This window comes from Tursiops truncatus, chromosome 11 (genome assembly GCF_011762595.2).
Source record: "Tursiops truncatus isolate mTurTru1 chromosome 11, mTurTru1.mat.Y, whole genome shotgun sequence".
NCBI classification, from domain to species: Eukaryota; Metazoa; Chordata; class Mammalia; order Artiodactyla; family Delphinidae; genus Tursiops; species Tursiops truncatus.
In genome coordinates, this window is record NC_047044.1 from 31,490,864 (window position 1) to 31,507,174 (window position 16,311).

The 16,311-nt window shown below is 33.7% G+C and overlaps 1 long non-coding RNA gene across 1 annotated transcript in view; it reads right to left on the reverse strand.

The window, feature by feature from the left end:
* Positions 1-16,311, reverse strand: part of LOC141275840 (uncharacterized) — a 252,781-nt gene that overhangs the window by 167,686 nt on the left and 68,784 nt on the right. The window contains exon 6 of the long non-coding RNA XR_012324271.1: positions 878-960. This is a non-coding gene — a long non-coding RNA (uncharacterized lncRNA). The remainder of the gene's footprint in view (positions 1-877; positions 961-16,311) is intronic.

Here is a 16,311-nt window from a genome sequence, read left to right on the forward strand (position 1 = left end):
AATATATAAGACGAACACGTGAAGTAACTTGATGTACCAGATAGAAAAGATATCAAAGACTATTAAATCATGTCAAAAAAAAAAAAGCCCAAACCATCCTGGCCAAAGGTGGGAAAACTTGAACCTCAATGAGGACAAGAATTGCAACAGATTGAATCATACTGAATGCACTTAAACCTTGAATTTACAGGGATAAGTAAAACGTACTGTGCATCAATGCAGAATGCTTGAGAATCACTCATTTCCTTGAAAACTGGTAAAGCGAAACAAGGCTTTGTTCTGCCTTTCCTATACCAACTGCATCTTTTGGTAACCAAATAGCTGATGAGGGGAGGTTTCTTTTTAGAGAAGTTAATCAAATACATGCAAAAGGCAATAGAATATCATCATTTTACAACCCCAAGTGAATTAATGAATCTGTGCAATATCAATGGCTGCTAACATCACAAAAAGAGAGCTATCCAGATATCGCAAACTTCCTTAGAGAACTATATATACCATCTGTAAGCAATTTTGCCAAAAATTTAAAACGAAATCAGATCAAACTTCGTCCGCCAATTACCAATTTGCAGAGTACAGAGAAAGATGTTAAATGCTATTATAAGGACAGACCCAGCAAAATGCAATAAAATTCAGATAGATAACTAAAGACTCTACAACAGACTGGTTAAGAAAAAAGAGACTTCTAGTCTGGTTTTCAGTCTGACATGTAAGAATTTAGAAGTCGCTAACATCTTCCGAACAAACAGTAAAAAGCAGAACAAACTGAAAAACCAACAACTTTTCTTAGCTCCGTAAGAGAAGTAAGGTCACAAGGCAAACCGCTGTTCCCAAGATTGTAGGTATCAACAGAGGAATATAAAGAATCACAACTTACCAGGAGCACAAGCCTCTGCAGGAACCAGGCAGGGAAATCCGAACTGTAACTGACGAACTGGTGATGGCTCAACATGGACGCCTCTGAGAGATAAAAACCAGAGGAGGACCAGTCATTAGGGGGACGCCGCACTTCTGTGAATTTTACCTCCAAGAGTTCCACCAGCTTCTCACAGTGAATATGGGAGAAAAATCACCTTGTGCTTCTGGCAGGGGAAAGGGAAAAGGAACCATTCTGAAACCTGCCACAGCATTCTGCTCTTAACTAGGTCTGTCCACAGCTGAAACTATTTAACTAGCGGCTAAACTGCTGAGGTTTTATCTGAGCCTAATTGACCTGGGGGAGAGGACATTCGCAACTCCAGCTGCCTGTAGTCATCCTATCCCACTTAAGGAAAATGTGAAGCTGTGTATGGTTCACAGCCCAGGGATACAAACTCACTTAAAGACTGAGACCTAGGTCTATAGAATGCTACCCCTCCCTCCACAACTCACCACCTCATTATGAAAGGCCTATTTACAGAAGTTCCTTTTACCCAGTAGATCATTTCTAGCTATCAAGAAAAAAATTACTAATCATACAAAAAGGCAAAAAAAAAAAAAAAAAAAACACCGTTTGAAGAGCCAAAGCAAGCATCAGAATCAGACTCAGATATGGCAGACATGTTGGAATTAACAGACTTGGAATTTAAAACAGCTGTGATTAAGATGCCACAGGCTCAACCTCATAGAAACAGAGGGTAACTGCCAGGGGCTGGGAGGTGAGCGAAAAGGGAAGATGTTGATCAGAGTATAAACTTCCAGTAAGATGAATAGCTTCTAGAGATCTAATGTACACCATAGTGTTCATAATTAACAATACCATATAGTATTTTTGAAAGTTCCTAAAAGAGTACATCCTAAATGTTCTCACCACTAACAACAAAAAATGGTATTTTTTTTCCCAGTTTATCCATTTTAATAGGTACATAATTGTATCTCACTGGTTTTTTTTTTAACATCTTTATTGGAGTATAATTACTTACAATGTTGTGTTAGTTGCTGCTGTATAACAAAGTGAGTCAACTATACATATACATATATCCCCATATCTCCTCCCTCTTGCGTCTCCCTCCCATCCTCCCTATCCCACCCCTCTAGGTGGTCACAAAGCACAGAGCTGATCTCCCTGTGCTATGTGGCTGCTTAAAAAATGGTAATTATTTGAGATGATGTATGCATTAATTTAGTATGGTAATCATTTCACAATGTATATGTGTATCAAATAATCACATTATACACATTAAACTTATACAATGTTTTATGTCAACTATCTCAATAAAGCTGCTAAGGCTCTTATAGAGCAATAATAGATCGAATATGTAAGCAGAGAGATGGAAATTCTACGAAAGAACCAAAAAGAAATGCCAGAGATAAAAAAACACTGTAACAGAAATAAAGAATGCCTTTGATGGGCTCATTAGTAGACTGGACAGAGCTGAGGAAAGAACCTCCGTGCTTGAGAATATCTCACTAAAAACATCCAAACCTGAAAAGCAAAGAGCAAAAAGACTTAAAAAAAGAACAGGATATCCCAAAACTATGGAACAATTACAAATGGTGTAACATAGAGGTAATGGGAATTGCAAAAGGAAAAGAGAGAATTGAACAAAAGAAATGTCTGGAAAAATAATGTACTACTCTCTACATTTTTCCTCTCCCCCTGAGAATTTCCACAAATTGTCAGATAACAAACCACCAATCTGATAAGCTCAGAGAACACGAAACCATATAAATGACCAACTGTCCCCACCAAAAAAAAAAAAAAAAAACCCACAAAAAAAACCCCAAACAAACAACCTAACCTAGGCGTATCATTTTCAAACTACAAAAAATCAAAGATAAAAAGAAATCCTGAAAGAAGCCAGAGGAAAAACATTTTACTACAGAGGAACAAAGATAAGAATTACTTCTAACTTCTCAGAGACCATGCAAGCAGTGCAAGAGTGGAGTGAAATATTTAAAGTATTGAGAAAACAAAAAAACATCAGCCTAGAATTCCATACTGTGTGAAATTATTCTTCAAAAGTGAATGAGAAAGAAAGAGTTTCTGAGAGAAACAAAAATTGAGGGAATTTGTTATCAGAGATCTATACTGCAAGAAATGTTAAAAGAAATTCTTTAGACAGATAAAAAATGCTATAGGACAGAAACTTGTATCCATGAAGAAAGGAAGAGCATCAGAGAAGAAACAAGTGAAGGTAAAATAAAAACTTTTATTTTTCTTATTTTCAATTGACCTAATTGTTCAAAATAATAATAGTAACAATATATTCAACTATGTATGTATATATAGACATATATATATATGCCTATGTATAAGTGAAATGAATGACAGCAGTTATACAAGGTATGGAAGGAGGAATTAGGATGATCTGGTGTACTCACACTGTGAGCATATCAGTTATACTTTTTTTTTTAACTTTATTTCAGTGGTTGCCCTAGAGTTTGCAATATACATTATAACTAATCCAAATACATTTTCAAATAACACTATACAACCTCACAGATGATCCAGCAATCATGCTCCTTGGTATTTACCCAAAGGATTGAAAATTATGTCCACACAAAAACCTGTGCACAGATATATATAGCAACTTTGTTCATAATTGCCAAAACTTGGGAGAAACTCAGATGTCCTTCAATAGGTGAATAAATAAATAAACTATGGTACATTCAGGCAATGGAATATTATTCATCACTAAAGAGAAAAGATTTATCAAGTCAGGAAAAGACATAGAAGAACCTTAAATACATATTACTAAGTGAAAGAAGCCAATCTGAAAAGGCCACATGCTGTATGATTCCAACTATGTGACATTCTGGAAAAAGCAAAACTATGGGGAAAGTAAAAAAGATCAGTGATTGTCAGGAGTTATGGGGGAGGGAGGCATGAAGAGGTAGAACACAGATTTTTAGAGCAGTGAAATACACTGTATAGATTCCATAATGGTGGATACATTTGTACAAACCACAGACTGTGTAAACCATAATATCAATTATGAATTGAGTGATTATGATGGGTGAGTGTATGTTCATCAGTTATAACAAATGTACCACTCTGGTGGAGGATGTTGATAATGGGGGATAATGCATAAGTGGGGGCAGGGAGTATGTGGGAAATCTCTGTATCTTCTGCTCAATATGGCTGTGAGCCTAAAACTTCTGTTTGAAAAAAGTCAATTTTTAAAATGAAGAAAAAACATATGAAAGGGAACCTATAGATTTAATATATGGTTGTCCCTTGTATGGATCCTAATTTTAACTGTATGTATATATATATATATATATATATGTATATATATATATATATATATATATACTTTTAAAATAATGAGATAATGGGAAATTTGAATTTAAACACTGGATATTTGATAATTCTGAGGAATTAGGTTTAATTTTTTAAAGAATGATAATGGAATTGTGGAAAATATTTGCAAACAAAGCAACCAACAAGGGATTAATCTCCAGAATATACAAACAGCTCATGCAGCTCAATATTAAAAAACAACCCAATCAAAAAATGGGTGGAACAGCTAAATAGACATTTCTCCAAAGAAGACATACAGATGGCCAAAAAGCACATGAGAAAATGCTCAACATCACTAATTTTTAGGGAAATGCAAATCAAAACTACAATAAGGTATCACCTCATACCGGTCAGAATGGCCATCATCAAAAAGTCTAAAAACAATAAATGCTGGAAAGGGTGTGGAGAAAAGGGAACACTCCTACACGGTTGGTGGGTATGTAAACTGGTACAGCCACTATGGAGAATAGCAAGCAGGTTCCTTAAAAAACTAAAAATAGAACTACCATATGACCCAGCAATTCCATTCCTGGACATATACCCATAGAAAACCATAATTTGAAAATATACCTGCACCCCAATGTTCATTGCAACACTATTTAAAATAGCCAGGACATGAAAGCAACCTAAATGTCCATCAACAGAGGAATGGATAAAGAAGATGTGGTACATATATACAATGGAATATTACTCAGCCATAAGAAAGAACAAAAACAATGCCATTTGCAGCAACATGGATGGACCTAGAGATTGTCATACTGAGTGAAGTAAGCCAGACAGGAAGACAAATATATGATATCACTTATATGTGGAATCTAAAAGAACAGTACAAATGAACATATTTACAAAACAGAAATAGAGTCACAGATGTAGAAAACAAACTTACAGTTACCAAGGGGTAAGGGAGGGGGAGGGATAAATTGGGAGACTGGGACTGACATATACACATTACTATTTATAAAATAGATAACTAATAAGAACATACTGTATAGCATAGGGAACTCTACTCAATACTCTGTAATTGCCTATAGAGGAAAGGAATCAGAAAAAGGGTGGATATATGTATATATTAAAAAAAAAATTATCAAGGGAATAATGTGGGTGGGGCATTGGATTAAATGAAATTTTCCATAAATTAATCCACACTGATGCTGGTGACATGAACATGAGGTATATTATACTAGTCTCTCTACATTTGTATAAGATTGAAATTTTCCTCAATAAAAAGTAAAACAATTCAACAAAATCATACATACCCAGAAAACACATGCTCATGCTATGAATTATAATAATAAAATTAACACATTTTACCACCCAGTTTAGGTTACAATACCAATACTGTTACATCTAGCTGGTGTTTCTCAGTGATCTCTTCCCCTTTAGCCATTATCCTGACTTATCCCTAAAAGAGCTTTATCCCTAAAGCTTTCATCATCATTATAATAATCAACGTTATTATTTCAGTGTGTTTCAGAGGTATCCCTAAATATTTGGTTGTGCTTGTTTTTTAGCTTTTCAGAAATATTGTCAGAGTTTAAGTAATCATCTGGGATTTGCTTTTCACCCAACGTTGTAACTCTAAACTTCATTCACATAGTTCATTTCACTTAGTTCATAAAATCTACCTCTCTGAGAACACTTACTACATAGCCATAATTAGTAACTTAAATATCCAGCCCCCAAGAAAATCAAAAAGTTTTAGAGAACAGACACCATGACTTTTCATTAGTTTTCTCAACTATAAAAGACAGGCTGGCTACATAGTAGGTATTTAATAAATGTACATCTAATGAATAAGTATTAATGAACAATAATAAGTATTAATTAAGTGTTTGTGTGAATAAAACAGCTAAAAAATGTTATTCAACAACAACAAAAAAAAGTGGAAATAGTTCCTTGTAAAAAAGATATTATTTCTAAAATTTTTAAGGTAATTTATTAAAATCACTGCAAAAAGAGGTTACAGACTCTTGTATTAGATGAAATTGAGCAGAGGTCCTTCAGTCCTTGGACTTGAGGCCCCCCATTTCTAAGTTATAACATATAGCCTTAAAATACATATTTGCTCAATGCATAATCTTCTCAATTTTAGGATTCAGTTATTTAAAATTTAATTGCTGATTTTGGTATTAATGCAAAAAAAATCAAAGGAACCAAGTATCAGTCCAACAAATGACTAATAATAACTATTTAGTTAATTGAAAGCTGACAGATGGCTGGCACTAAAATTGATTGATGCCTTAAAGTCAAAGCTGATGCTGATTCTTTTCTAAAAAAGAATGTGACTCAAGCTCAAACATTTCTCTTTTTCAATCAGGAAGGATTTTACACTTGGAATAGAGGCCAGTGATTTATTAGGTTAAGTTTTCTCTCAGCAGTCCTCTGATCACTCTCAGTATTCTAACATAACAGCTTCATTGTACAAACCCAAGCATTATACTTTATTTTTATTATTTTTAGGAGACTGTGATAGTATTGAACTTAGAAAGGGAAGACTAATATCTTCATTGACATTATTGTTGATCAAAGCACTTCTCTGCGAGGAGCATGTGCTTTGCCAACAATGACTACTGATTCTTTAGATAAAGTTTTATAAAAAGTTCAGAAGGGAAATGATGAGCTACAACTTTAACTCAGCAACTGGAATCATTGGCCAGTATTATTAAGAACTTTAAAGTCTGAGTAAAACTTGATCAACCTGAATATAAAGATAAGCAAATTTACCTGTTAAATATTTCCAGTCTTCTTTCCAAATATTCAGTGGAAAGAAATTCACTGTCATTCAGTGATGACATATAGTTTGGCTCTCCTTTGCTTCTTTTAGAAAGAGAAACTTTCTACTTTCAATGAATTGAGGGGGAAAAAAGACAATGTCACTAAGAATTTTTATGTCTTTCATTCAGTTATAAATCTGTTTTCTTTGTCAGACACAATCATGGAATAAAGATATGCATGAGTCTCAGAAATTATCAGGTATTGACCCTATGATAAGTTATATATTTTCTGCTTTTGGTTATTATTCCCATGTGGCTACCATTTTTCATGGTACTTATGGTTGGAGCATCAAGTTTGCCAAAGTTTGATAAAAAATTGTGTCACAGGTTAGGTTTTGTTGCTGTTTCCTACCACCCAACATGAAATGATAAGGATTTGTTAAATGAAGCTAGAATAAGGCTGATGGTCATTGTATCAATAATAACCACAGTGAAGTACTGTGGCTTAACGTGGAATTTCTCAATAGGTAAACATTATACTGATATTGATACTCATACCCCTTGGACGACTTTGTAGAGCCAAGGACAGTCAGAGCTCCTGGGCCCATCAAGCAGCCTCATCAGTTCACTTCAGTATATCACACTGATAAGATCATATTCTCTGTGTGCCATAATATAGAAATGATTGTAAATAACTGACCTAATGTATTAAAAAATGAATCAAAGAAATTCTTTCTCAATGATTATATTTTCAGTTTTTCATATACTCCCACTGGTATAAATTAAATATTATAATTACCATTTTTGAAGTAAGTGAATAGCCTGTATATATAAATTCCAAAAATATTTTATAACAATATTCCTATAAAAATATAAAATTCCTTCACATAAGCTCAAGAGAATGAGATTATATATAATCATTCTTACTTACTGTTAGATGATTAGGGATATCTTATTTATCTAATTAATTTCTTATATTATAAATAAAATCTGGATTCACAAAAAGGAATTAAGAGTACTAGAATAAGTAAATACACAGGCAAATATAAAATATTTTTCTTCTTATGTAGATTTCTTAAAAAAATAACCGATTGTTTAAAGCAAAAATAATAACAATCTAGTGGGGGGTTTCTAACGAGCATAAATTAAAACATATGACAACAGCAACACAAAGGCCCAGAAGAAAGAAATGCAAATGTAAGATTCTCATACTACTTGAAAGTAGACTATACTAAATTAAAGTTGTATGCCATAAGTCATAGAGCAATCATTAAATGACACAACAAAAAGTATAGATTAAAAGGCAACAAAGAAGATAAAATAGAATCAATTGATACTAAAGTAATCCCCAAAAAAGGCAGAAAAGTGGAGAAAGGGGGAAAAATAACATATGGAACAAATAGAAAGAAAATAGCAAATAGCAAGATTATTTATTTAAACTTAACCATATCAATAATCACATTGTAAATGGTCAACCTATCTCAACTAAAAGGCACTGATTGCCAGATTGAATTTCAAAAAAAGCAAGACCTGTGTTATGAGTTGAATTATGTTACCTCAAAAAAGATACATTGAAGTCTTAACCTCCAGTACCTCAGAATGTGATCTTATTTGGAGAAAGGATCTTTACAGAGGCAATTAAATTAAAACAAGGTCATTAGGGTGGGTTCTAATCCAAAATGATTGGTGTCTCTTATAAGGGAAACTGGAAAGAAAGACAAGAGAAAACACACACAGAGAGAAGAAATTATGAGATACAGGGAAAGCACCATGTGAAGATGGAAGACTAGAGTGATGTATCTGCAAGCCAAAGAATGCCTGAGGCTATCCGGAGCTAGGACAGAAGCATGGAATATTTAGTTCTTCCTCTAGCACTACAGAAGGGAGCATGGCCCTACTTACACCTTGGTTTAAAACTTCTGGCCTCCAGACCTGTGAGACAATAAATTTATTAATTTTGATGCTTCCTTCTCCATAATGGATTGAGTGGATGGATTAAACCAAGCAACTTGACCTAATTGACATGTATAGAATGTATGCTTTTGTTGACTACAGCCAACATTATAATATGTATTCTTTTTAAGTGTAAATGGAAGATGACGTCTATTCTGAACCATAAAAGAAGTCTCAATAATTTAAAATGACTCATATCATACAAAGTATGTTCTCTGATCATAACGATATTAAACTTGAAATCAACTACAGAAAGACATTTCAAAAATCCCTAAATATTTGGAAACTAAACAACATAATTCTAAATAACTCATGAGTTAAAGAAAAAAAACAAATGAGAAACAAGAAAGTATTTTGAACTGAATGAAAATAAAAACACAATATGCTAAAATTTGTAGCATACAGCTAAATCAGTACTTAGAGGGAAATTTATAGTAGTAAATGCCTGTATTAGAAATGAAAGTAGATCTTAAATGAAGGATTCAGCTTCCACCTTATGAGACACCCTATGAAAAATCAACATACCTTACTATATTAAAAAAATCAATTAATTGAAACTATAGGGTCATCTTGATACAGGAAAAAAAAGAACAAATAAAACCCTATGTGAGGAAAAAAGGAAACAATAAAGATCAGGGTGTAGATCAATGACTCAATGAATTAGAAACAGAAAAACAGTATAGAAAATCAATGAAACCAAAAAATGCTTCCTTGAGAAGATCAGTCTATAACCAGACTTACTAGGGAAAAAGAAAAAAAGATTGCCAATACCAAAAATGAGGGAAATGACATCACTAGAAATTCCATGATGTAAAAAGAATAATAAGTAAAGAATATGAATAAATTTAAGTTAGATAAAATGGACAAATTCCTTGAAATAAACTATCAAAGTTCACTCAAAAAGTAATATTTAATGTGAATAACAATATATCTACTAAAGGAACTGAACTTGTAGTTTACAAACTTCCCACATAGAAAATTCTAGGTCCAGATAGTTTGACTCGTGAATTCTACCAATTATTTAGGAAGAAGTAATTCTGATTCTACACAAATTCATCCAGAAAACTGAAGTTAAGGAAATCCAATATTACAACCAAAAACATTAGTAGAAAAGAAAATAACACATACCAGTTAGAATGGCCAACATCAAAAAATCTACAAATAATAAATGTAAGAAAGGGCGTGGAGAAAAGGGAACCCTCCTACACTGTTGGAATGTAAATTGGTGCAGTCACTATGGAGAACAGTATGGAGGTTCCTTAAAACACTAAAAGTAGAGTTACCATATGATCCTACAATCCCACTCCTGGGCACATACCTGGAAAAGACAAAAACGCTAATTTGAAAAGATACACACACCCAAGTAGGACATAGCAGCACTATTTACAATAGCCAAGACATGGAAGCAACCTAATTGTCCATCAATAGATGAATGGATAAAGATGTGTATATATATATATATATATATATATATACACACACAATGGAATACTACTCAGCCGTAAAGAAGAATGAAATAATGCCACTTGCAGCAACATGGATGGACCTAGAGCTTATCATACTAAGTGAAGTAAGTCAGACAGAGAAAGACAGATATCATATGAGATCACTGACATGTGGAATCTTTAAAAATAATACAAAGGAACTTAATTACAAAACAGAAATAGACTCACAGACATAGAAAACAAACTTATGGTTACAAAAGGGGAAAGGTGGAGGGAGGGATAAATTAGGAATTTGAGATTAATAGATACACACTACTATATATAAAATAGACAACCAATGAGGACCTACTGTATAGCATAGGGAACTATATTCAATACCTTGTAATAAACTATAATGGAAAAGAATGTGAAAAAGAAAAAAAATATATATATATATAACTGAATCACTTTTCTGTACACCTGAAACATTGTAAATCAACTATAGTTCAATTTTAAATAATTTTTGAAAAGAAAAGAAAACAACAAACCACTATCCTCATGTTCTTAAAAAAGTTTTATCAAATCAAATCATAAAATAAATAAAAAGGATAATATACTATGACCAAATGAGGTTAATACTCTAATGCATAATTAGTTTAACATTAGAAATTAATTAACATACTTCACCATATCAACAGAAAATAAAAAATGAAAACCGTATCACCATCACAGTAGATTCAGATAAAGCATTTGACAATCTCACACCAATTCTTATAAAAGCTGTCAGCAAACTAGAAATATAAAGGAACTTCTTCAACCTGATAAAGGCATTGCATTAATATTTTTATTGCTACAATAACAAATGCCACAAACTTAGTGGCTTAAAACAACACAATATGTTATCTGATAGTTCTGGAGGTCAGAAGTTTAAAATAGTTGGCAGGGCTCTTTCTTCTGGTGGTTCCGGGGAATAATCCATTGTCCCTTCTTTTTCAGATTCTAGAGGCTCCCCTACATTCTTTGGCTTGTGGTGAACAGATAAATACATTGTGGTACATCCATGCAGTATAATACTATACAACAGTAAAAGAGAAATGAACTACTGATACACATAAAAACATGGATGAATCCTAAAATAACTTTGCTGAGTGACAAAAACCAAACAAGAAAAGAATACACGCACTATGATTTCATTTACTAAAATTCTAGAAATTACCAACTAATCTGTAATGATGGAAACCAAATTAGTGATTGCCTGAGGATGGTGGGGGGATGGAAGGAGTGGAAAGTGTCTACAGGGAGATATTACAAATGGGCATGAGAACACTTAGGGGAGGAATGAATATGTTTATTATCTTGACTTCAGTTATGGTTTAATGGGTGTCTATACATGAGAAAACCTCAAATTGTACACTTAAATATGTGTAGTTATTGTGTCGATTATACCTCAATAAAACTTTAAACCAGATTAACTAAATCCTTTAACAGTTGTTGGTCTTTCATGTTCCAAAATATAAAATTAATATTACAACAAACAGTAAGTGTGCTAGCTTATCTTGTATCTGAAAATTTGGATACATATCCAAGATGTTTGACCTCAAGAATCATGCTACCGAAGGTTAACCGTGGATCAGACTCCACAGAATTTAAACACTTGTGGAACTTCTCAGCAATGAATCTGAAACGAATCAGAAACAAACTTAATGATACTTAAGGAAGAGCTAAGATCTATGTGATTATTTAAGGATTCTTAGACATTATCATCTCTCAGATGTCTGAACACATTTATTTAGTGCTCTAAAATTCAATGAACAAAAAAGAACAGATGTGTTGCTGGGAAGAGGAGGGAAGAGGAGTTAGTGATTATAGGAAGGGAGAATTAATGGTGAAGTTTAGTTATTTTATGAGCACCAAAAGGTAATATTTCAGATATTAATCAACAATAAATATTCTTAACCTGTTATCCAAGAACCCCTGAGGTCTAGGAATAGGCTCAAAAACATGTGAGTGTTTCATGGACACGTGTATTTTTCCTGAGGTGAGGGCCCATAGATATAATCAAAGTACTGGGAGGCTTCATAATCTAAAATATTAATGACTACTCAATGACCTATATCAAGAAAATATTTATGGCAATATCTGATGGAAACAGTCTAATCTGTTTGATCTTCTGTTCTTTATTAAGATGATTTTATGATCAGCTGGCTGATTTTTATGAGCTTTGTAACACATATTGTAACCACATATTGTGACTGTGAGGTTCTTTTGGTATGGAAAATAGGCCCTCAGCAAATGTGTTATTCAAGCTTTTCCCCATTAAATGCTACTCTTGCTGAGCAAAGAAAACTGAACCAATCAGATCTTTCCAACCAGTTCTCCTCTCGTCACATATACAGCATTATCAAATTTACTGGATACAATCAACAGTTTAAATTACTATGTCAATATTTTTATTGCAAACATCCTGCTAGGACAACGTTCTGTATATTAATGGAAGCCAGCCATATTAAAGGTAATTAAACAATTTATCCAACTGAACCACAAGTATATTCTTTCTTAAGTCCTTACAACTTTTCAACGTCAACTTTTCAAAGCATTTTTAAATGGTGATGGTAAAAGGCAAATATACTCATGCTATATGTATATACATATATCTGAGTGAGTCCTCAGCAATCTTCATTTCTATTTCAATTGTCTTCTTTTATATTTTCTCTTTCAATTGTTACAGTAATTTATAGCTATGATGATCTTATTTTTTCTGAAAAAACCTTGTAATACATTGATCAAATTGGTTAAATAATTTATTGATGAAATAAAATATGTATTGTAAAATTAGAAATGTTCTGGAAACTCCAAGTCCCCTCAAATCACTCCCCTCCAATCAATTATATTTTTAAATGTCCAGATGATGAGAACTCATTCTTCTGTGTAGTGTTAGTATTTGCATGTGTATTTCCATCTATCTCTTCTATCCTAAGATGTTCTAAACTACATTTTAGAAATGATCTGAAAAACAGATTTGAGCTCAGTTGAAGTGGTTATGCTTTCAAATATTTATATTCAGTATAGTCTTCTCAATATTTGAATTATCTTCATGCTTTAACGCCACTTTTCTGCAATCCTTGTTCTTACCCAATGTTAACATAGTTTTCATTTTTCTTGTAACAACCAGAGCTCTCTTCCACTCTCTCAGCTGTAGTTCTTTCTCAGCTATGTTTTTCTTTACCTTTTCTTAAAAAAATACCAAGCAACATGTTTATCTCATTTGTTGTGTTCAACTGTAACCCCCTACCGTAACTCTTCCACCTTGAGAGCCAAGGGATGAGGTTCTGCTTAACTGTAGTCTCATTTGGTGTAACATTGACATGTATTTCTTTTCTATTCCTTGTCCGATTCAAAGATATATTAACAATAAGGAAATAATTTATCAATTAAATTACCTCAGAGGAGGAAATTGTGAAGATTGTAGCAACGGACTTTATTTAAGTCTGTGAAAATATTGCTTACTAAAAATGAATAAATAGAAAAACTTTAAACCCAAACTACTTTATCTCTACAACTGAGAATTCCCCATGCTTCAATGTTTCCATCTGGATAATCATCATTCTAAACTGGTACAAAAGAGGCAAATTCTGCAGGAAGTTCACAGCAGCATCACTGCAGATGCACATCCAATTCTGGCACCAAGGCAAATTTGCAACAATATTGTCAGGTGAACTACATCCATGATGCTTCTTTCTTTAACATCAAGACTGAAGAAATATCAGGACTGTATTCAAAGTGTAGTTTCTTTTGATCACCTATACTCTCCAGGATTCTCATCTTTATACTGCACTGCACTTCTCTGCCTCAACCTTCTGGAAAAACAAAACCAAAAACTGTTCTTTATCTCTCCATCATCCCTCACCTACACAATGGAATAAAATCTTCCTAACGTCTATGGAACCTTCCTAACTAGTCACACTCATGTTAAACTCTTACCTGAGGTTCTTGACATCCAGCAAGGGCATGGTCTGCTTCTAGAAGTGATGGTTATTTGGATCTCCTTAGATTCTCCTCACCTCTGAGATTTTAAGGCACATGGTTCAGTGTCTTTCTCTCAAATCCAACTTTGCAGTTATCCTAGATAATTTCAGCATTCATAGGGAAAATACATCCAGTAGAGTAATTTCATAATTCTTTGCTTTCAGAACTACTGACTTGTGTCTGCATTCCACATCAGGAGCACAACTAGATGACCTGAGATTTTAGTCATCATCTGAAACTACTCCACCTATAAACTTTTAGTCTTCAATATTCCATCTTAACCAAAAACTCTTATGATTCTCCTGCCTTACTTTCTTCCTTCCATGAAACCTACTGTTTCATTTTATTGTGGAACCCTGCTTTAGTCTGTTGAACTTCACTGTCCTTGAGCTCTCAACCAATTCTTCACCAAACTTCCTTTTGTATTGAATGCAGATTCATTGAAGATCATTTGAAGTACTCTCTTAATGTTTTGTAAACTTCTAACTTCTTTGTTCTTCTGTAGCAGTTCTACAAGCTGGCTTCTTTTTAAATACACTTGAGCTACTAATGCAGCTTAACAAAATCTGACAGCCATGAAGATCTGTGCTCCTACAGATTTATAGTAGCAATTTACATCTAGATCCATGGTGCCACTTGACAATTGTTCCATTTTCCTGGATTATCTTTTTTTTTTTCTTCTATTCCTCTGCACTGCTATCACAAACCTTTATTGAAGCTGTAGCAGAGGCTGAGTGATGGGATTGGTAACGAACATGTAAAGAGTTTTCTAGAACATAAGCTGGATAGTGAATTCCTGATGTTTACTCTCTTGTTTTGCATTACATATATATTACATATATGACTTTAAGTGTAGAAAATAGTGGTAATTAGAAAAGAAAGTCTCTCCATATTCTCTTCATGGTCTCTACTTCATGCAATTTCAACACATGACCTTAGATCCAATATCTCAGAGAAAAGTGTCAGAAGGAAAATGTCTCAACTCCCCTTCACAAAATCATTCAGATCTACAGCTATTCATGTTCAGGGTGTTCATTCTTCTTTTCTAAGGTAATTCTTCAACACTGGTCTTAATTCAATCTTTTGTATCTCATTCAGGACTTTGCTTCATGTTTCACCAATAATACAGTCTCTTTCTATGAGATCCTTCTGTCCAGTCTATAAATGTGCTCGTATATCTTCAGTCTTTTAAAATCAAGCGTGTTCCTTCAACTCCACTTTCCCACACTACCTCAACTCACTGGAGTCAGACTCCCAGTAACACAGCTCCACTGAAAGTGCCTCTCTAAGGTTCTCAAGTGCTGGTTTCAATGGACATACTTCATGCTTCATCTTACTGTCCTCTCAGCAGAGTCTCTGGCATTGTTATTGCTTTCTATCTAAAATTTTCTTTCACTGAATCTTTGTTATCCCATAACAATTCCTCAGTTCCTCCATGCTAACATTCCCCACCCTTTGTCCTTTGTTCTCTTCACACTCTTTATGCTATTCTTAAGTGATTTAAGTGATTTCACTCACTCCCCCAAATTTAAGACTACCTCCCATGTCTACGTCTCCACCCAAAACCTTTCTCATGAATACTAGTCCTGTTTAACCCCCTGCCTACCACTATATTACAGAGGAATCTTGAACTCTGTGTCTAAAAATTAATCATCTTCTTATAAAATTCTGTTCTTCCTCCTGTATCCCAGTCATTACCAACATCAATCCAGATACTAAAGTCATAAAGCTGGGAGTTGTCCTAGACTGTCCCTAATTCATTACTCCCCATACAGGGTTAGTCAATATCTCATTAATTCTTCCAAATCCATTTTCTCCTTTTTGTCTCTGATACCATAGCCCTGATTCATCATAATTATTTCCAGCAACTTCATAAATGGTTCCAAAGCTCAGCCCCAATGCCTTTCTATTAAACCTGATCTTTCTGTTTTAATTTTTATTATTCTCTAGTATAGCTGGAGTCAATCCT